Source organism: Anas acuta, chromosome 2 (genome assembly GCF_963932015.1).
Source record: "Anas acuta chromosome 2, bAnaAcu1.1, whole genome shotgun sequence".
Taxonomy (NCBI): Eukaryota; Metazoa; Chordata; class Aves; order Anseriformes; family Anatidae; genus Anas; species Anas acuta.
In genome coordinates, this window is record NC_088980.1 from 119,776,058 (window position 1) to 119,800,361 (window position 24,304).

The following is a 24,304-nucleotide window of genomic DNA, read 5'->3' on the forward strand; positions in this document are numbered from 1 at the left end:
ATATTTTCCATCATCAACAATACTCATCCTAGCACTGAAGATTTTTCATGATCGCATCACATTTGGCACTTCAGCACAGACTGAGTTGTAGCATTATCAGTATCACAATACTGAGTGATCCAGACGAGCCAGAGAAAAGTCATGAAGTATAATCTTCTGGTAGTTAGACCTATGGTTTTGAGGAATTTCACTTCCATATAAATCTTGAACTGCAACCCTAGTATCAGCTCTTAAAACTTGGCTCTAACTGTAGTTATGTCCACAAAGAACTGACTGTAAAGCAGGTGGACCTATTGATGAGAAAACGAGTGAGTAATACTGTTTATATGAGATTATCTTCAACTACAGTATGGTTCTACACTGAATTATCTGAGTGCAGATTCTCAGGTCAGAATTAGTTCTAGCATCCCTATAGGCAGCCTGCAGAGGCCTGCTCCTTTTGAGCAAATCAGTATTTCTGTTCCTTAAATTGTTTGGGTGGGGACAGATGGCTGTGACAGACTTTGTATATTCTCCTATTCACAGCTTCTCCAATAGTCCATAAACCCAATCTCCAACACCCTACAATTTCAGTTCTTGACCCTAAATTGCTAGTTGTGCCAAATTTGGGAAGCAAAGTGGTTTCTGAAATATGGAAAAGTATCCAGTAGGGACCAAGTTAAGGCAATCAAATTCATTGAACAGATTATAAACCATGTTTAAAGCTATTTCTCTATGGGTTAAAATCTGGTTCATTAATAAAAGTTTTAAATGTTTGTCACTCCTTTGCCTCAGTACAGCACAAAAAGTTCTGAAAATGTTATAGCTCTGTGCTGTATTGAATAGAATCAAATCCTTCATCTCAGCCAAACTTCACTTCTCTACTATTAAAAATCCTACATGCCACTTTATAGCACATGTTTATTCTGTAGTGAAAATGACCACAAATCCTTAATACAGCATCAGTACTGCCTATTGAGTTTTGTATTCTTATAAATGTTCCCATAGGAAATCTGAAGGTTGGCACCAGTAGAGTGTAGTTTTAAAATATCACAGATGGGGTGGAACCCAGCATCATTTTGCTTATTACTCTGGTGATCTATCTAATGGTATTCTTTGCTGCTGAAATCTAATAAAAAAGAACATTTTTGAAATATTTTATATTGGATTAAAGCTCCTAATTGTCTCTTTCATAACCAGGGAAGGTCCATGTTAATAATTCTTTACAGTGCCATTCAAAAGAAGACATCTGTTTCAGCATACATTGTGAAACTCAAATCTGTCCAGTGCAGTTTTATTCATTTGTTACTTTCCATGAACAAATGTGACTGCACATTTATTTAAATCTTTAGAAATGTGGATGAACAAACAGAAGACAAAGTAAAGTTAAACCTGAATTGGAGGCATGCTGTTAAGGAAGAAACAGTTCCATCCACAGTAGGTGGTTTCTGCCCTCGCAATAACCCAGTGCAATAACTCTGAGATGGTCAAACTGTGCTTCTCATATTCACTGTCTCAAATGGGCAGTTCCAGAAAAAGAGTGCAAAAACCCCCACTTACTTAGTAAAAGGTCATAGGAAAAAGAGAAGAAATGCCAGATGCCGAGGCTGACCTATTCAGAATATAATCACACCTTCTTTAAAAAGACAACATCTACATTACAAAGGCTAGAGATCTTACTGCATACTCCCTGCTTCCCTAAAGCAGCTACTATGAGTAAGACTTTTGGAAATGAAGAGAGTGTGGCTTAAAGTTTTAGAATTCAGCCACTGTTTCTGTTTGAATTAATAAGAGTTTATCCACTTTTTGATGTACTCATGCAGCAGCTTTCTGGGTCTGGCCTATTGCTAGAATAGAAGGCAATGCTGTTGAAGGGTTTGAAGATGACAGTCATGAAAATGCTGCCCTCTGTTTGCTGTAGTTCCTAGAGTGTGAGCATTTTTTTATATTCTCAAGCACATTTTTAGAAAGACCACTTTTTTATGACTTTGGTTCAATTATGACTGAAACTTAATGCTTTTTGCTGCTCAGTTCCTAGACTTTGTTTACTAAGCTGAAAATGAAATTAATTCTGTCCCCCCCCCCCCCCCCCCTTCTTGAGAACTGGAACAACCGACTAGAGGAGAAGAAATGGATCCATATAAGCAAAGGAGAAGGGGAGAAGGTGATAAAATTGGAAAAAAAGGTGAAGGAATGTGCTTAAGCGACAAATCTGGAATGTGTGCACATCTTAGCCACCAAGACAGAGTGCAATGATAAGGGAGTAGGGGCTCTGTTCATGTTTTATTAGGTGACATATCTTCTCTCAGCTGAAGAGTGCAGAAGGCTACTCTCCTGTTGTTACCCTGATGTCTGTGTCACTGAGGGGCAAGTCTGGGATCAAAATAAACCCAGAAGCATTTGAAGGATGAAGTATGTAGTTTGAAGATATATAAGCCTGAGAGCATCCCTAGTTTAAATGTAAACCTGTAAGTCTTTTTACTGTACCAGCAAAACTAAAGTCCAAAGCACTACAGACTTTTTTCCTAAGAATGACATATCAGCAGGTAAGAGTAGCAGCATGGATAGTTGGAGTAAAGAACTGCTTCTAATAGATAGTTTGTGTATCAATGCCAATCCTTATTTTTACTCAATAACATTTACAAAGAGACCCACTCTTGAATCATCAAATCTGTTTAAAGCCAGATTTGGATACCTACTCCAGAAAAGGGCATCTTCATTACAGGGCAAAATATTATGGTAATACTGCTTTAATTAGTTAGTAATTGTCAGCAGTCACTCTCATTAAGCAAAGTAAAGTATTAAGCAAAGTATTTTGTAACAAAAAACAGCAATGCAAAGGTGGTGTCCCTGAAATTATAACGATCCTGTACAATTTTACAGTGCCTTCCACCCCCAAATAAATTTTGTTTTGTATGTACAGAATACTGAACCTCATAGACTATCTGGAGGAGGCATTTAGCAGGCAGATGACCTGAAAGGCACTGCATGAGGTGAAAAGAAGAAAAACAAAAGCTGATGTTAGCTCTTGGTGTTCCCTAATGTATCTACAGTCTTACCAGAAGGTTCAGGAAGTTGCATCTGTCAAGTGTGAAATTCTTAAGCTCCAAAAATGCCCACTTAGAGAATTAGGAAACACCTGGAGATTTTCAGCAACCAGAATGCTCTCATCTCTTCATCATATGTAATACATATAACCTATGCACACTTTTCAGAAGTGTTTTATTGCCCTTTTGTTCAAATTCACATTTTACATTTTTATCACTTTGGAGGTGTGAAAGCAGTACTTGCTCTATATTAACAATATATCCAGTCATATCCAGTGGTGTGATTTTTGGCCTTTCGAAGTCAATGTTCTACACCTGAATGTGTCTACGATGAGGTTGCATCCAGTCTGTCCTATATTTTTATAAATATGAAAATTAGATTACAGTGAGGGGTGAAAACAGCCTAAAATGATTAAATAACTTGTTTCTCTGATGCTTTAATTTGTAGCCTTGACCATCATCAGGAGCATAAATTAATTTATAACAGCTGTGGATGAGTATTCATGGCTGGGACCTAAGTTTTGTATTCACAGGGATGTGTTGAAAGTTAAATAAACTCATCAGAGTCACCTTAAATACACGAACATTTCTGGTGCATTTTGCAATTTTACAGCTTTGCTCCAAAAACAACATCATGAGGTTATACAATGAGACACTCAAACAGCCAACGGACACAGAAACACTGTCAAAATCACTAGAGTGCAGTTACAGAGCACTTTATAAAGTAACATGAGTAATTGTATGTAACAATTGCCAATATCCACAAGCACTAACAATGTCTGTAGTGCAGTAGGTGAAGAATGTTGTGGCAGACTTTTTAAATGATGAATATCTTCTGCAATAGTGCTTCATTCAAAACTAGCAAGCATGACATTTCTCTGCATTTTTTCTCCTTCACCTATTACATCTGGCCTGCACAATCGAAAGTGATTTAATTGTGAGAATTTTTGGAAAATTACAGTATTTTGAAAACTCATTGTAAACTCTTTTTTTAAAAAAAATTATTATTATTATTATTTTATTATTATTATTTCTTCTGGTATACAAATGCCTTCAGAGATTTGATTTCTTTTAGCTGACAGGTTCTCGGGTACATTGGGTATGGAATAGGCTGCTCAGTTTTGTTTCATGTAAGAAACAAACTCAGGACATTTTTTGAGTAAGTGCACTTCAGCTCCCTGACAGGCAATGGTGGATTTTCCAAATAAGTTTCTAAGAAAATTGTGTTAGAATAGCCTCAGTATTTAGAAGTACCACAGAGGTCTACTCACTTCCTCCAAAGAGTTTCTCAGAAACACAAGCTGCAAATTGAAGAGAAAAAATGAAGAGGATACTTTTAACCAGTTAATGATCCCTAAACTGTAGAAAAGGAGAGCTGGAGATGAGTTAAATATCTACTCAGAACAAGCTAGTGTCTGAGCGCTGATGTTGCATGTGGAAAATTCAGATTCATGTTTCCATTACCAAGCTAAGAAGTCAAGCATTCTACTGCAGAATTTCCTCACTAAAGGTTTGGTAACTGCTGCATTTCTACACCAATTGTCTATTTTTTTTTTACAGTTATATTTTCTGGCTAAACAATACTCATAAATAAATAAATCTCAGTCAGCTTTACTTGGTTCCAAATGAGTAAACTTTATTATGAACAAGCATAAAAACAAGGGGTTGGGGGGGGGGGGGGGAGGGGGGAGGAATTAACTGTATGTGCTGGTGTTTAAAAATGCTCATGTAAATTGACCTTTGAAAAATAAAAAAAATCTTTACATATTGAAGTGTAAATGCAGAAAGAATAGCTAGATGTTGTTCATAGTCCATTTCTTTCCTCCAGGGATAATAGACAGAACAGCAAATAATGGTACAAATGAGAATAGAACTTTATGCTATTTGACATAAAATACACAATGAAAAGCTAATATAGTTACATCAAATAAATCTTTTAAATGCAGAGAACTCCCTCACTCCAGTGTTGTATTATGAATTCAGTAGGATAACACTTTATTTGACAGTTGGTAGCAAAACTTGAACTTGGATTATTAATAACCTTTCCACAGTCTATCATTAATGTCAGTGGGTGCGGTTTAGGAGTTTTATTTTGGCAAGTGTAATATGTTAACATATTAACTGACTGCTCGTATAGTCAGAGGAGAAATGCTAGCCAGGGAAGGCATTTCACGCCAATTCTGAAGGCACTAAAAATAAACTGCTACTTACCAACTCCGACAACTTGGTAAATGTCTGATTTCTCCAGCCTTTGAAGTGCGACATCAACACTTAGTCTAGAGTTTAAGACATTTCTTTCAGTAAGCATTTACATAGAAGAGAACAGTTTGGCTACAGGACATTTGGAGCAGACAAATCATGTCATTGATATCTTGTCAAGTTTAACATCCTGTGAAGGCAAGTGGTGTCAGTATGCTCTGCTGAAAGAGCTGGACGGCTGTGGCAGCCTGTGGAGCTCCTATGTATTGACCTAGACTATGGAGCACAGACACAGTTATACATATCTTGACTTATATTAAGCTATAGGATTTTTTTTTTTTTTGTACACTTGCAAATAGTTCCTTTACTGGAGATTACAAATGATATACAAATGTAGCTCTGTGACAAAAGCTGTGGGATTGACAATTAGTTTTGAATTGAGAATTGAGCATAAGAATTGTCTGATCCATTATAATTTCTCTGATACTATTCTTTTTTCTGGGAGGAGTTACATCACTTTGCCCTCTTTGGGGTACTAGTCCCAATGGATTGCTCAAGGTTGCCCAAGGCTCTCCTAAACTTCCAACTGCTGCTTCAAAAGGGGTAGAATCATGTATGATTTTATCATATCAGCTCTCTCTCATGGACCCACTGATCATCCACCTCTCCTCTGAAGCCCTGTAAAGCTGTTAGAAGCAAGCCTTAGAAGATAAATCAGAAGTTAAAGAGTATATAAAAATATGCCCGTAAATTGCATTGTTGAGATCATCTAGTCCCTTCCTCTGCTTCCAGACTGAGGAGTCACACCTAGGCCATCCCTGACATGCTTACATGTACTATTTTAAAAAAGCTTTTAATAAAGGGGCTCTTAAAATCACTGTGTTCCATTGCTAAAGGCTGCAGCAGTACTCTAATTTTTTATTGGACTTTTTATTTTATTTTTTCTAATAGCTAGCACAAATGTCTTCTGTTACACATTACGATAATTACTTCTGCTCCTAACCTCACTGTATACAGAGAATATTGATCCTTGTCTTCTTGATATGTATTACAAGAAAATAATTTTTCAGACTAAGCAATCATAATTTTTTTCAACTTTTCTTTATGTTATGATTTCTAAATCTCTTACCATGCTTTGTTGCTTTGTACATAATGTACTAATTTTCTTTTCAAAAAGGATGTTATGATTGCTGAATTATCCTTGGTCTGTCCTCCAAGTTTAATTTGTTGAGTCCTTTTTCCTTTTTTTTTTTTTTTTTTTTACTTTCTGTCTAGTCTATTCATCTGTGCTATCTTTCTTTTCTCTAGGTTGTTTATTAAAATCTTGTTTAGACAGGTTTAAAAGCTTTACTAATGCCAAGCTAAATTAAGTCTATTACTTTCCACCAATCAAAACAGCAATTTTTCTCTCACAGGATAAAATTATACAGGCTTGACACGGTATGTCCTCAAACTGTGTGTTGATGGTTTCTTGTCATCTTATCCTCTCCACACTTAAAGATAGATTGTTTAACAATAATAACAGCAACGATGGTTGTACTATATTCTAATGATTGTAGGTATTATTTTCTCTCATGGGCAACACCCTAAAACTGCTTTTGTTCCCTTTTCAAGATGGGTACTTTATCTGACAGTTCCTCCCCTGTGGATTCTCTGTGCATCTCTGATAGTTAGAATGTTTCTTGTAATACTTTAAAATACTAAATATAGAACCTCAGCACCTCTATTTAACCTAAACTTGTCTTTTCTTTAACCTAATTTCCTTTTCTGACCTGATACCTATTCCCTTGTTTAAACTAATTGTGTTAAACATCTTTTTATATTTAAACTCTTGTCTGGGTAAAATGGCATTGGATAGTTCCATGTGCATCATATAGCTATTTTTCCATTCAATAATAGACCTACTTTGCCCTTGTCTTTTTGTGACTTCTGAAGAACTATACAACCTTCTTGGATATGCAATACTACATGAAATTGGAGCCAGCAGAAATCATATATGACACTTCTCTTCTGTTTAACATTTATCCTGAATTCAGAGACATGGGATAACTGTACAGAGAACAGCACAATTAGTAAAAATTTGCACTGCTGAAAGTTTCCAAAAGAGATATCATGGTGCCAAAGAATAAGACAAATTTCTTCTTTTCTCTGTATAAGTGTTACTGTACTTGGAACATGGCATTTGGTTTATAAGACTTTATTATTATTATTATTATTATTATTTTATTTTTTTCCAATGAAAAAGTAAAGACAGCTAAGGACAATAAAGGCTGATTTTAAAGAATGTTTTAAATAGTTAATATGAATGTTGTAGCCTGCACTGGTAACATTACTAGGCTAAATTGGTAAAGTGACACTACAATAAATAATGCATTGCAACAAATGGTGTATATCGTGACAAATTTATTTTCCTTATACCATTCAATATTTATCACAGATAATTTTGTCAATTTCCACAGTACTACAATAAATCTTTCTCCCCATCCCCATGTCAGCATCACCATGCATGTTAGTTCAGAATTACATTTTAAAATGGAAAACTGAATTCTCAGATGCTAAGGGGAAATTGACTATTTTCATATATTATATACCCATTTTCAAATACACCAAGCCATATTATTGTTTTCTGATCAGATAATTAGAATTTTTTGTTTTCTGAATAACAAAGTGACAGACTGAGATTTGATTCGGATTGCAGACACTTCCCCTATCCAGAGTTTCTGTACATCTGGAATATATGTATATTATTTTCGGTGGTCCAAGTTACCCAAGGCCAATTGGATACCCAATTAAAGGAAATGATAAAATTAAATGTCAAGAACTACATTGTGAATGAAGGAGAATAAATAATTGCCTATTATTTTAATGGCACTGGACATTGTTCTGAGGACAGGAAGATTTCTTATTTTCTTTAAAAGTCCTCCTAGAGATATCTGGCTACCACATGATGAAGTTTCTGAGTTTTACATGTGGAAATGTTGCCCTTCTTATTCACTGCCAAGAGCTGGTGAGAAAACTGCCAGAAATCCATGTTTTGGCTCTTGTGCCAAGGCCTTGCCACTTCAGTGAAGCTCTCATTGTAGTGAGGAGACAAACCAAAACTGTTTAAATGTTAGGATTTCTTAAGTTTTGGCTCAGTGGGACATGAAAGTTTCTTTTCCCAATTCTTCCTAGAGTCTAGGAGATAAGGATACAAAGTTGCACAGAGGACCTCTCAAAGTTCTGTGCTCAAATAGATTTCTATGGCATAAATCCCTCATGCCATGCTGCATGGGATGCCAGCCATGTTCCAGTGTATGTCCATGGCTCTCCTGTGGTAGGCCATACAAAAATCCTGAAGAAATGTTTAAAACCCTATTGTTCGAGACAGAAAAGCTACACAGTACAAAGCATAAGGAACTAAATGGAAAGAGACAGGTGAGATATGTGGGCTTTTCTTTTCTTTTTTTTTCTTTTTCTTTTTCTTTTTCTTTTTCTTTTTCTTTTTCTTTTTCTTTTTCTTTTTCTTTTTCTTTTTCTTTTTCTTTTTCTTTTTCTTTTTCTTTTTCTTTTTCTTTTTCTTTTTCTTTTTCTTTTTCTTTTTCTTTTTCTTTCTTTCATCCCTGTGAATAATTTATCTAATAGATGTGTATATATGCCAAGTGAAATAATAATACAGTTATTTTGGAATTAGGGAAAATTCTAATTCTTAAGACTTTGAGAACTGACAAAGAAGATGACAAACAGCAAAGATTGTATTATTCTTGCATATAATGCTCACTTAAAAGTAGAAAGGGTTAATCTTATCACCCTACACATGGTTGCATTTATAAAAGATAAAAATCACAAACAAGTAATGCACAGTTACTTGTTACATATTCTTCCCATTACAGTTGACAGGTTCATTAATCATACAGTGTATTTTGCTATTAGAAGCTGTAAAGAAGATCAAATCTCTTGTAATTTTTCTTCTTCTTTTCCATTTGATAAGTGTGTTGTTTCAGTGTGCAGATAAAATATAGTGTCAGTCACAAAGAGTCCCAGGAGAATTGCAACTCTCAAGTTAGAAAATTCATTCTTATTTGCAATGTAAAATTCCATGGAAAATGCATCATTTCCTTTTTAACTTGACCATTAGATTGAGTAAAATGCATATGCCTGGGTATTCACAAAAGAAGCAATCCAGAATGAAGTGCCTGTGGATATGAGCAATGTTTAAGTAATAGAAATATTGCTTACTGCATGTTGAAAGCATTAGCTATGAATACCCCTATTCATACCATCATATTGATTCATAATTAAAGCCCTGTGAAAATTATAGAGAAAGTTGACATGTTTCACAAGCTGTTCATGGTAAATGTAGCAAATTTTACAGTTTGTTGTGACTTGCCAATAAGGAACTCTCAGGAAGAAAGATAAAGAAATGATTCTATGATATGGAGTTTTAGCAAGTGTGACTAGCACAAACGATGACCTATGCAGAAGGTATAGACCTATATTTTCAAAGAAAATTAAAATAAAATTAAACCACATCTTTTTTAGAAAGCAGTTTAACATGTTTAATGAAAAACTTTTTGATGGATGTACAACAGTAAATTCCAGCTTATATTTGAAGTAGGAAGCTTCAAGAAATAAAAATAACCCTCTTACCCAAAGAAAGCAAAATGTAACACTGCAGAGCTGTGTACTACTGTAAAGACAGACACTGACGACTCAATATTCTTTTCAAAGAGGAACAATAGTAATTGTTAGTCCTTCTTCTATTTGTGACACTGTAGTATGTACATGGTCTGCTCCATGTTAAGATTTCCACTTCAGGTGCCCCACTAAACATTTAGAAAGAGACATTTTGATCTAGACTATAGCAGATGATATAATGAAGTGACTGTGCATCAAGCTGATTTTCTGCAAGATTTTCAGAAAGATCAGGGAATGTTTGAAGAACTGTGCTTTACATATCTTCACAAAAGACAGAACCAGACCTGGTAAATTTTTTCTTATGCTGTACTCTGATCCCTATAAAATCAACTTGAGATTCCAATCAAACTGAAAAAGAAACAAATCTGAGGCCATTGATCCAGATTTCAATGGATGCTTTACCACATTAAATACAAACGAACAAACAAAAGAAAACATTACCAAGTTTAGATTTTTTTTCACATTTTCTTTCAATGGAAGTAGAAGTATTGTCCTACATAGTAGTAGAGCCTCCTCTTTTCCTGAGCATTAACATATACCCCACATACATACCTCTTCAGTCCACACACACCCTGACCCCAAGCACTGTTACACTTTTCACACCTTGCCGAGTGAAAATCCTGGACATTACTGAGGTTCAAGTTCAGATTCTTTCTACAATGACTGTTTATAGACAAAATACAACAAAGCAGACTGATTACTTTTATACAACCCACCTAGAAACACTCTGATATACAAGCTTGGTTAAATAATTTCTTAGTTGAGTGAATGGCTTGAAGCATTTGTGGAGGATTGTAGGTCTGTTCTACTTTAGAAAATGAGATGAAGTTATTGCTAGTCACCACTTCATAATAGGATCTACAGAAGTTCTATAAAACTACCTCATAAAACAGAGCTGATACTGGATAAAGCTCAGGAAGGGTGGGAAATTGTAATTTATGGAGTCACAATGAGTTAAGTGAATATTAAGTATAACACCACTGATACTGCCTGATGTTTTTCCTCTTTACATTTGGATTTATTTATTTATATACTAAAAATGTAATAGTAAATGAAATAGACATTTGTTAGTCTGAAATGGGAATATTTAAAAGAGATCTGATATTTCAGTAAAGATATCAGAGAACTTAATTGGGTATTCCAGCAGTTAACCCTGGTTGAGGAGTTAAGGCCAAATCCAGTGTGTTTTATAGGGCCATATTTATAACTAAAGCTACAGTCTTACCCTAGTATTCATAGTGCTTTTGAATTAAAACTGAAATCTTGCCAGTGTGTATAAGAATATATTTAATTTGCATTCAGTACAAATGAATATGTGCCATGCGCTCATGACAAATCAAATCAGCAGGTTTCTCAGCTAGTAACATAGGATTTTAGCTGTTGGAAGCCTGTATGTGTGGAAGACAAACCAGCCAATGATGTTTGAATGAGGGAGGTGGGAAAATGCTGTTGAGCTGAAAAAGAGGCAAAAAATTACTTCAACAGATGTGAGCAAAGTAGCATCTATAAATGTTAAGCAGAGAAGTGAAAAGTATCCAGAGGGGACATTGCATGAAAGTGGTGCTACATTTTTTTTAATTTTTTTGTACAGCAGTAATTATACCATTGATTTCAAACAAAAAGCAAGCTGTGACAAACATCTTGAGAGTTATTCACATAAGTGGAGGCTACAAGCAGTTGAATCTATGGTGGAAAAGACAACTAAAGTATAAAAAATGTGCTTTTTTCTTTAAAAAAAGAAGAACTAATAAATCACAGAAAAGAAGTTTACTGACTTAACAGAGGCTTTTTGCACTGCTAATGCTTCATTTCATGTTCTGCACAGCCCTGCTACAAAAAGCTACTTGAAAGCTCCGTGGGAAAAACCTTATGCTGGTGCTATGACTTGTTCAGCTCAGCTGGGAAAAACAAACAAACAAACAAACAAACAAACTAACTAACTAACAAAAGCACCTTATTACCTTACGAAAGCTTCTTGAAAATCATGTGAAACAGTGTTTCTCCACTTGACATTTTCGAAAAAAATAAAGAACAAAACCACAGCATAATGATGGTCTTTTTCTCCCAGGACATTTCTCATGTACAATCAAATAAAAATGAAGGCTTTATTAAATTAAACATGGCTTACATACTTTATTATCATGTGTTTGTGTGCATGGAAAAAATATAAATACATTTTCTAGTTTTCCTCTCCCCGTCATTCTGGAGAACCTTTGCTGAAATTTATAACCTAAATGACATGAAAGAACAACAGGGGACTGTCAGGGAATTTGTGTGTTGTAGTCACAAATGTTGATACCTCTGTGTTCATCAACACCTTTCATAGAAGTACTATCTTAGTCCTGCCTGTGGGAACAGAGTTATAGCTTTGGCAAGAAAGTCTCGATCTTAAATCACTTCTATTAGGCTTTTCTTTTCAGAAAGTATCAAACCAGGGGTACATGAGAAAAAATTGAGACCTTTTTTTTTTTTTTTTTTTTTTTTGGCCAGCAATAACGTAATGGGTTACGTCGAGTAGTTTGAACACAACCAAGCCAAATATTATTTGTATCCATTGTTTTGAATATAATTCCCATTTTAAAGGCAATGCATTCATAGAGATGAAGTTCAGTGTGATCTCTGATGAGATACTTAAACACTGAGATTGTTTTCCATTTTTTACTATTATTGCTTTGAGAAATCTGCTTGTGTCTACTATCACTGTAATGTCTTTTTCTTACCAGGATGCCTCTCAGTATGTCAAAACAAAAAAAAAACAAACCAGGAAAGACAACCTCAGTAAAGTTTCTTTGCAGATCAAAATGAATGTGCTTACTATATTCTCCCTGCTAAATACATTTATAGTTACTATTTTCCGTAGCTATTTTGATTGTACTTGTTAGTACCATTGCCATTACTAATATATACTTTGCTGTTAAGATCACTATTTTCTATCTGAAGTCAATGATAAATGAACTGGTAGCCTTGGAAGTTAATGGTGAAGAATTCGGACCTCTACCGTGAAATTCTTTGAGCGTATTCTGTCAAAATCAAAAAACACAATTATGACCTAAACATAAGGATCAGTGTTCAGGAAAGCAGCAGTCAGAAAAGCAGGGTATCTACACGCACTGCTCTAGCTTGTAATTTGACGTGCAGTTCTCTTTGCTGGGAGATGTTCATTCTAAGACTTAAAAAACAAACAAGAAACAAAAAAACACAAACTTTTATTCCGTGACAACATTTACTGAAACAAACAAACAAACAGCAACAAACCCTCATCTGCTGCTGGATACTGCAATTTTTGGCTATCATAGTCCTCTAGGAAAAATAATATTAATTTAGGTCTTTGTGAGATCCTGAAGGACTTAACAAAAGTGTTAAACTATCGTTTATTTCTCAATACATGAAGTAAACTACACCCAGTTACTGTTTGTAAGAGTACATAGAATCATACAATCATGGAGTCATTAAGGTTGGAAAAGACCTCCAATATCATCTGGTCTAACCATTTCCCTACTGCCAATGTCACCCACTAAACCATGTTCCAAAGCACCAGGTCCAACCTTTCCTTTAACACCTATACATATGTATATACATATGTATTAGGTTTATGTGGCAAGTTTTTGGGGCTGCAGGGGTGGCTTCTGTGAGCAAAGCCCAGCAGCTGCCCCATGTCAGATCAGAGCGAGCTCCAGACAGCTCCAAAAGGGACTTGCTGCTGACCAGAGCTGAGGCAGTGAGTGATGCTGGTTGGTCCTCTGGGAGAGCAGATTTAAGGAAGGGGGAAAAAACCTGCTGTGCAACAACAATTGGGAGAGAGAAGTCAGAGTATGAGCCTTGCAGCCCCCAAGGTCAGTGCAGCAGGAAGGTAGGAGGTGTTCCAGGCAGGCAGCAGCAGTTCCCCTGGGGCCTGTGGAGAGGCCCCTGGTATAGCAGGCTGTCCCCCTGAAGCCCATGGGTTCCACGGCAGAGCAGATCTCCATGCTGCAGCAGACGAAGAAGCCCTGTGGACTTTAGCTAGCCATTAGTGTTAAACTACCACTGTATATATATGGAGAACATGCTTAGCAAATCTTCAATTTACTTAAAGATACTTGGCAGTCTTGCTTTCACTTCTAGACTAAATACATGAAAGCACTGCTTTGTCTTGAAATATTTGGACAACATCTTCAACTACGATAGTAAATACACTTTGTGACGTCTCAGTCCATCGCATCATTGCATTTTTTCTGGTGTCCAATTAGCTTCTTGGAGTCCAGAGTGCCACCTTAGGATTAAATGTTTATTTTGAAGAATACCTATTACAAGCCATGCCAGTAACAGATTATCATATACTGCAGTGTTAGCCAGAAAAAAAAAAAAGGCCTCTTATTAAAGCTGGTGGTGACAGACTTTTGTGTGTCTTCAGGGAGTCTAGCTGTCCATGTACACTTTTGCTTGTATTTCTTCTCTTTGAACTATTTATTGTATCCCCCCACTATGTAGTCTAAAAAAATAGCTTATGAATGATGACTTATTACTGCTGTGTTCTACATTCTTCTCAACCTTGACAACATTGGGTGTGTTTCAGTGTCTCATTATTTGTGAAATAGGTAATAGAGGAATCAATGTGTTTGGGACATTTTTTTTAATGTCTGGATAGATCAGCTTTTCATTAATTACCTTTGCAACTCAAGAACCACAATTGTTCCCCATGTTTTTGTTAGAAAAAATATAACTGACACTTCAGATCTGGCCACCCTGATAACTGTTATCCAGCTGCAGCTACTTCTAAAAAATACACTCAAAATATCAATGAAAAGATTTTGTAAATCCCACCAAGTACAAAAGTATCATCAAATACGAACCCTAATGAACCTAAAGTGTCAATGTCATTCATGAAATGTTACATTTTAGCTAGAAGGCACACAATTTATTTACTTCAAATGTCATAATGTCACCAGTTTAAGAAAAAGACCTGAATACAGTGACTTTTTCTTGGTAATCTCTCTCGCTCTGAAGTATGGACTGAAATCATTTTTTTTGCAACAATGATGACAGTAGATTAATAGAATAAGAATTTGTTTTTCTAAAACCAAGAGATTATCTAGAAATCCCTGCTGTTTATTGTGCTTAGTGGGAGATGACGAAGCACCTCTTACCATTGCTGTTGCAGTGGCTGCCTTCATTTTTTGTGGCATAGAAACCTTTCTTTTATGATTTTTTTTTTCTTTCTTTAGAATAACTTATTTTTCCAGATACTTTCCTCTTGGAGTTAATGAACATTGCTAAAATGAGTAGGATTGTTCAAGCTTTTTATTTATTTATTTATTTATTTATTTATTTATTTATTTATATTTGTTTGCATTGGTGGAATGGGTATTATCTCCCAAATCTATTTTGTTGACTCTAGCTTTTATTGACTTTGTGCATTTTTTAGGATTTGGGAAAATAAATGCAAGTACAAGAAGAACACAGCCTATTAGGTCAAGTTCTGTTCTCACAAATGCATGTCCATTGAAACTAATGGATTTTCATAGATATAACTCAGAGCAGAATTTGATGATTAGTTTTCATCTCCTGAGAAGGAAAAGGATACTCAGATGCCTTAGCTACATCAAAGTAGATACATATCCCAGGCAACTAGAAATATGTACAGGGATTATTTTAAACGCAGCAATATATACTTTGTGCTGAAGCCAAGGTATCCTATATTATTATAAATTGGTAGTATGTTATGTATGCAATATATTCAAGTAGTATTAAAGTCAGTGCAACTGTACATGGAAGGGTAAAAGAAAACTGATATATAGCACAAGATAGCTTCTCGAACATGCGTTTTGTATTAGCTAAGGGTGTTTTAACGCTGCTACAATCACATCACCAGCTTTACTACAGACCTGGTAAAATTTCTGAAGCAATGGTTAAAATATTTTAATAAAAGCTGAGTTTTCCTTTTTTTTTTTTTTTTTTTTTTTTTTTTTTTTTTTTGTGCTGCCATGTTAGTATTGTGGTTCTTTGTGTACTCCAGGTGCTCTTCTAGTACAATTTAAAACTACAGTGTATTAGTATCTGTAAATTCCTCTTAAAACAATCCGAAAAATAGCAGTCATAGTTAAGAGATGTACAAAGGTGTTAACATAATGATTTTAACTTACCATGCCCTGCAGAAAGGATAGAGTGTTTTGTTGTTATTTTGTTTTATGTTTTTGTTTGTCTTGTTTTAGTATGGGAAGACATTTTAACTAAGCAATAGTTCAGGCATAGGAATAAGTGCACTAAATTACTCATGAATAAGTATAGGTTCAAAATCAATAGAAAATCTACTAGAAGAAGCACTTTTTGGGACAAGCAACTATGCTTAAAGGCAAAATGAGATGGCTGACATCATTTCTGGGAACATGACTAAATGATCCTCGTCTTTCTTTATTCCAATACCATGTTCCCACATACTGGAAAAATTATTTGATTCTTAGACTCAGAATCAAGTAGAGTTTATAGTTCAGTAATCCTGTGAGAGAAAATAAGGGCAAAATAACAAGAATCTAGATTAACCACTGCAAGACATGGATTGTGTTTATGAACTGAAATACTTTTTTTCTAGTGAATGAGTAGTGATATTTGTATTTTTTCCATCCCATTTCCTTGGAAATTTTCCTCATTCAAAACTATAACACTTCTTTAATGGAGTTGCATGTGTAAAATTAGTGCTACATTATTTACACATGTCCCAAGTTTATTGGCACTCTCCTCCCTTCTTCCTGTTTTGAAAAACTAGATCTTGATCCATTGTGATTCTTCTTGAGTCAGAATGGCATTACCAGTGAAACTTTTTAAACTAGCATTCTTTTAGCTGAATAGACAGTGAGGCACTTTATTCTGACATCCCAATGATTGTCAGGAAAATTTCCAATCTCCATCATTAATGAAAAGGAAACTAAAGGAAAAAAAATAAAAATAAAAGGACAGAACAAAAGGAGATGGTTTTCTTCTGCTTTATCATTTTGCAGTTGTAGTGTCCTGCTCTCAGAGGCCTCCCTTCTTCTGTCTGATTTATGTTAATCTCCGTAAGGTAGCACAGTAGCCATCAACTAAAGACAAGTGATGCTTTCTTTTATTACTCAAGCACCACTCTTGGAGTTTACTAAGCCACTTAAAGTTACTGACAAATCACAAGAAAATCTATGCCTGGTGAGCATATACAACAGAATGTGTCCTAGAACTGTCAATATGGAAATGATCCTGAATTAAACGTTTGGACCTGTTGAACTGTCTAAAAATTCATGATTGAATTAAATTACCCAAAGCAGCAGCAATTATTGGTTGCAAGCTAACTTGTGCACTCATCCTTTGTCACACTGTGAATTTTACTCTCTTTAAAGATTTGTCTGTAATTTCATTTTCTGACTTACCTGTTTGAATTGTTTAATTTAACATTGTAATAACATACATCCAGAATATTTTTCAGAATAGGCATGTAATTCTGCAACATATTCAACATGACACCTTCTTATTTCATTTAGATTGCTTAGTTGAAATCTTACTAAGTCAACAGACTGAATTGTCCGAATACTATTTCTCCTGTTTGAAGTATAATAGCTCAGAAATTTTTACCTGCTGTTCTGCTGTTACATAGGGTTCCTATAACTGCCAAAACGATATTCTGAAATGATTGCAAGTTGATGTGTTGCAATATAACACTTATGAAGTTCAACTTGCTTAGATTATCAGAAAGAAGATCAAGTAGTGATTTGACTATAGAATATAAGTATCTATATAAGCAAAAATAACTGGTACTAAAGGCTCTTCAGTCTGGGACAGAAAAGAACCAGTGTAACAAGAACCAAATGGTTGCTCTTAAAGATACTCAAATTAAAATTTTATTTTATTTTATTTTATTTTATTATTTTATTTTATTTTATTTTATTTTATTTTATTTTATTTTATTTTATTTTATTTTATTTTATTTTATTTTTTTTTAATTTTTTTTATATTTTTGTGCACATCATCAAGGATAACTAAATAGAAAAATATTAAGATCTTCCAATTCTGAATTCTTTAAGCCTTTCTGAAAGATACTCTTGGTACTTTTTAGAAAACACAGGCTGTTTCTAGATTCATTTTAGTTTAATATGAAATTTCATTGCTTGTGTTAGATATGAGGTACAATTGACTTTCTGGCCTTAAAGTCTGTGTATCTATGAATAATTTAGCAATACATCTTTGCTTATTTTGTACATTTGCCAACATTTTGTGTTATAATGATTTTCTCTTTCCCCCTGTGCTGTATTGGTTTCTCAAAAATGTTCTTATATCAGTGAGAACACAGGTAATATATACCTTTCTGTAGATTCTTTCTTTATCCATAAATAAAGTGTGCTTTGAATGCACTATCCAAATCAGGTTAGTTTTTGTAAAAACAAGAATTTAAACCCTTTGATTTTGAGTATTATAAATTAATGAAAGCCATTACTTCAGAAGTATTCAACTAATATCTTGATCTGTATGTCAAAGCTCTGTATTTCAAAAGAACAATTCAGTTCAAACGAAACACTTAAATTCTTCTTTACAAAAATATGGTTGCTCCAAAGACAGGTCATCCTGTGTATATTGTATATACGGTTATGTTATTGGACAAACCTGTTTCCTTGATTGAATGCTAAATAAAACCATTAAGTGCTTTCAAATATAACAGAGAGTTAAATAAGTCTCGTTAATCAAATAAAAGCTTTCCCAACAGTATTGAAATAGGAAGCGTGCAAAAATTCTGTAGTAAAGGGTTCACAAATAGATTTTGCTTGTCATCAATGGGTTTCAAAAGCGAGACTTTTTGATATATTTTGATATAATGACATATAGTTAAAGAGGTCAGTCAGAGTCCTTCAGTGCATATACCACAATTTAGCTGTTTCTTTTCCTTACAGGCAGAGAACAGGTTCCTCTGCATAATGCTCATCTCAAAAAATACTTGCAGATTTGATATGTCCAACTGCTTTCCTTTTATATTTTTTCTAAAAATATGAGAAATTATGTGGTGGTATTAGCCTGCTTGAATTTAAGTCTATTAAGACAAATAATGACTTGGAAATACTTAGAAAATTACTTCAGGCCATAGGATCCTTCATTCACAGCCCTTTTGTTTATTGCAATTTTAATTTTATTTTTTTATTTTTTCACAATGCTGTACTTTATTACTTTGATTGAACCCAAACTGATAAATATTACCCTAATTTATCTAGACATCACTTTTTTTCTTTATCATGTCACCTTATTGCATGTTCAAAAAGCCTTAAAAGTATGCTTTTGCTTGCCTCCTAAATGCTGCTCCCTATGGTAGTACAACCCTAACACCAGGTTGCCTATGGTGTAGCTGTCTATTGCTTTGCAATCACTTCATCACTTATCCTACACTAAATAGTTGCAGACATTACTGTCTTTATCAACCAGAATAAGCCTGATTTGGTAACACTTTATATCTTCAACTGGATGTTAGGCAATGGATTTATGAATATGAACTTCACAAATACAGATATTGAGTTACATTCTCAGTTTTGCTTTCAAACCATAACATGAATTTATCTAAATATATAACTAACAACAGTTTAATAAAGTCCCCATCCCTTGCTAAATCTTAGGTTTTAAAACCTGTTCCTAAAACAGTGTGTTACACAGAAGAATACAATAGACAGATGAGTTCACTTTCACGTGTTAGACACACTGCTTAATGCACTACTGGGATATGGATAGCATTGCTGGAGACCAACAGAAGAGTACAAGATGCACTGTGACTTATCCAGAGCTAAAGATAGAAGAATCTTTATAGCATGCTGGTACTACATTATCTTAAAAGATTTTGAAGGCACAGAAGAAGCTAAGTGGCTTAAGTAAGCATTGTATTTTTTAATTTTGAAATGTTTTCCTTTGCTCTTAAGAGTATTATATTGTTATATACTCTATATTCTACTGGATAGCAGCATTTAAAAATTATCAATGCCTATTCTTCTACATTACAATACTGACTCAAGAAGTAATGGTATCTGATAATGCAAATTGTAAACGTTGTTCCTCTCCTTCTTGGACAAATGCTGTTATTTTTATTTTCAGGGTAGACCAAGAAAAATACAAACTGTAAGTCTTGTATTGTGTGCTTTTCTTTTAGAAGATGGTCACTTTTCATAGAGCAGATTTGATGACGTCATGTATTCCAAGAGAACAAACTTAACTGTGATAGTTTCGTTTTAAGGATATGGAGTGAATTCTTTCATTTAAAGAGAACAGGCCAGACAGCTCTTCACTACAGAATCCAAGAAGGGTGAAGTGACTACTGTCTAAAAATTTCAAGACTAGAATGGTTGTTTGTATTATTTCCCATTTTTGTTACAGCTGCTGTCATGAGAAAGGAGTCATGTTGTGGCATTTTCTGTTCTCTTTGCAGACTCTGTCACAAGAACAAAACTTGAAAGTTTCAATAGCTACCCTTGCCCATGGAAGACAGTTGAATGGTGTTCTTTAACCTTTTATGTTCTCAGTACTGTGACTGGCGATGCATTCCAGAAGGCATTCCACTTTCTTCCCCAAAGTTGTTGGACCTGTACAGGGGAGTCAAAAAATGCCAGACAATCAAATGGCAAAGCACAGTAAAGGGCAAAGGCAATGAAATGTATTGCGGTATTTCACTGCAACTTTTCACATTTCCAACTTACTGAGACAAAGGATGTGGAGATAAAAACATATCAGAACATGAGGATATTAGAACAATTGTGATTATAATGATAATAATGAAAATTAACATGAGCCTCAGTCATCTCTTTAAATTGTCTACCATTAATAGAATAAGCCTGGGGATATTTCCCCCTGACTTATATGCTTTTCTAAATTGTTGCCTGTTGAATTCAGTTCTAAGGGTAGCTTGTCCACTGCCTTTTGTTTGTTTGTTTGTTTGTTTTGGCTTTATGGCATTAAGAGCATAATTTCAGAATATGCCCCAAATAAAAATCTGTACTTTAGCAACTTCAATCACTTACTCCTAACAACACGAGGAATTACAAATCTTTAAGGAGAATGCCTATAACAACAAAGGTACTGCTGTTTTCAAATATCTTTTCAGTGATGAGAAGTACACTATTCAGTTAATAGGAAGAGCCAGATGAGTCTTATGCACTTGTCAAACAGGATGTGCTAGAAATGATAAAATGTGTCCGTATATGAAATTTGATTTACAAATGACTTAAGTATGGAAGCAATTACTTACTTCAGCTCTTCTCTATTTAAAGGAGTAGCACTGTCTGGAAGCTCTGTCAGACTGAAGTGACTTCAGAATTTGCCTTTTTTCCATCATGGTAGAACATGGTAGCTGAGGAATGCTTTGTTTAATGAGTTCTCAGGGAAGAAAACCCTATGTCTATTTTGAAAAAAAAAAAAAAAAAGTGAGAGCTTTTGGTAGAGTGAACTAGTAGCACTCTTTAAAGACAGTAAAATGACATTTCTGAACAGTTAAACCACTTATCACTAAGATCTGATGCTGTAAATACTTATGGCTGCTCATTATTTCATCCTTGCAAATAAATCTGAGTTAAAATTTTCAAGGACAAAGTTATACACACGCATAAGCACTTCAAGAATGAAAAGAGTCATTCCAGGAATATGTGAAAGATCAAATATTCAAATTTTCTCTTCTTTATAATTGCATGTGTTCTTCATTGGAGAATTTTGGACTTATTTTTACAATATTAATATCTTCAAATGAAAAAGTTTAATCTTTTTAAATACTGCAAATATACAAAATCTCTCAGGAAACAGAACAGTAGCATAGATCAGATTCTGAACATATTGCAGAATGGACAAGAGCACCACAACATGACTGGAAAACAGCCAAAAATACATTGCCGTACTGTGTACCTAATGGAAACACTCATTGAATAAGGCTGCATGAATTTTATTTGGAAGACTTTTTTTTTTTTTCCCTTTAACAGAGAGTTTCTGCATTTGTTTTCACATTCCAATTTAAAGTAAATATATAATGAATTATCTTTATATATAATGAATTTTCTTTCATAGAAAGCCTCCCATCAGCTCACCTACATAATATAACATAAAAAATCACAGGTGAGTTAAATACTCTTATTACATGATATCTTTTGTCATTTTGAACATCACCCCTCAATACTATTAAGTTCAAGTTCTGGAAACCAAATTTTCATTGCTTCTAACTTTTTATTATTATTTTTCAAATATTTTAATTACTTTAGGTACTGTGCCTTTTTCTTCAAAGGCACTCTGTTGCCTCAGCCTGACAAATCTGAAAAAGTGATCTAGAGCCTGGGAGGAATACAATGGCTGACACCTTAGAACTGTCTTGAGAGCTGACCCTTGACACTGGGTTTCAAGTACACAAAGCTCAGTATTACCAGCAGCCTCAACAAGTGCCAAGAAGTTGTGCTAGATCTTACTTTTCCTAATATAAACATATAGCAGTATGCACATATTAAAAACAAAACAATAAGAACAAGAATCTTACCAAATGAAAATATCACACTGAACACATTATTTTGTCATGGAAAGAAAATGAGAGGGAGAATGACCCTCACATATATTACTGAGCTTAGTGCCCTGGAATGCAACCTCCTGGATAATGATAAAGCACTATATAATGTTAACACACACATGGAAGAAAGTGACTGCACTGTGAGCTTTTCATAGGAGAAGTCATTTGGTTGATCAGTAGGTACTATAACTGAAACAAGCCAGTAAACTTTACTGTGCATTGAGGTCATTCTAGGAAATATATTTGGTTCCTGACAAATATTTTGGTGTCTTCTGCCTTCAGTAAAGAAATGTGTAATGATGAACACTTTGTAATGACAGATTTTGCAATATATCTATCAAGCCATTTGAACACTACCTAGATCAGTTATTCATACTATCACAGAATCACAGAATTGTCTAAGTTGGAAGAGACCTCAAGATCATCAAGTCCAACCTCTGACCAAGTCCTCCACTAAACCATATCGCTAAGTTCAACATCTAAATGTGTTTTAAAGACCTCCAGGGATGGTGACTCCGCCACTTCCCCTGGGCAGCCCCCAATGCCTCACAACCCTCTCAGTAAAGAAGTTCTTCCTAATATCCAACCTAAAACACCCCTGGCACGACTTTAGCCCATTCCCCCTCATCCTGTCACCAGGCATGCAGTAGTCATAAACATAGCCTCTATTGGCTTCAGCAGGTTCATAAGCATTGATAAAGGCTTACCTACTACTACTTATTTTGAAGAAAATGTCACAGGAAATTGCTTGTAAAAACTTCCTTCCTTTCTTTGTCCCAACAAAAATAATTCAGCAATGTGTCTTAAACATTACTTTTTTTTTTTTCACCCCTCCCCCTCCCTCCCTCCCTCCCTCCCTCCCTCCCTCCCTTCCTTCCTTCCTTCCTTCCTTCCTTCCTTCCTTCCTTCCTTCCTTCCTTCCTTCCTTCCTTCCTTCTTCCTTATCTCAGAGCAGCTATTGTGTTTGGTACTAAAATCACCAAACCCACCAAAAGGTCTTTTTAATAAAAATTCACTTTTCTACACCCTTCTGCTTTGAATCCTCTAAAGCTATTTAAACCAATAAGCTGTCACAGTTCTTTAGATGAAATGTTAAAGTGTCTTCTGGTAATCAGAATCTTATGAAGAGTTTTGAAATTTCAATCTTTTCTTACCCAACTGGAACACAATATACTTTTATTGGGACTGCCACAGCCCTGCCCTGGTCCTGTTATGTGACCTATGTGACCTCATGTACAGCATTATTAAGCTTGAAAAGTCTTGTATTTGAGTTCCAGGGAACTCTAGCTAAACATGTTGAAGACTGAAGGTCGAACTCTGCATGCGTTTGTAACAACAGCTATAGGGATAGCCAACCATCCTGGTTGGCTCTGTTTCTTTTGGTATTGAGGAGGGAACTGCAACATGCTACTAACTTTTATATGGTTAAAAGAAAAAAAAGTAGAGAAGAAATTTTGTTATTGTTTTGAAAAAAAAAAAAAAAAAAAGAAAGAATAGCTGGTAGAAGAAATTCAGAATAACAAAATAAGGTGATTTGAAAGAACAGATATTATGTTATTTCTTATGGAATGAAAAAATTAAAACAATTTGATCAAGAATCAGTAGAATGCGTATTTGTACTGTTGAATTCTTTTATTTCAGTAATGTCAAAGAATTAGATAATGAAGTGAGAAAGCTTAAATTATTTAGTTCAGCAGTTTCCCATTGACATTTTTTTTCCTTCCAGCACTTTGATTTCGATGAAACTACATTTTCATAGAAAATGTACTGTTCCTCTCACCTCACTTTGTTCTAAAATAGCCCAGATTTGTAGCCTTTCTGGTCATGCTGTGTAGTCTTTTTTTCCCTTGAGTGTTTGAAAATGAGTTGGAACTGAAAGGATAAGGAGTTATTGGAA

The 24,304-nt window shown here is 34.7% G+C and overlaps 2 long non-coding RNA genes across 10 annotated transcripts in view; one reads left to right on the forward strand and one right to left on the reverse strand.

Annotated features, from left to right (window-relative positions):
• LOC137851120 (uncharacterized) overlaps positions 1-24,304 on the forward strand; it is a 119,451-nt gene that overhangs the window by 42,260 nt on the left and 52,887 nt on the right. The window lies entirely within an intron of this gene.
• On the reverse strand, positions 8,859-23,216 carry LOC137851118 (uncharacterized). Its single transcript, XR_011093006.1, has 3 exons — positions 23,115-23,216; positions 21,115-21,264; positions 8,859-20,452 (listed from the first exon to the last, which is right to left on the reverse strand). It is a non-coding gene; the product is annotated as an uncharacterized lncRNA (long non-coding RNA).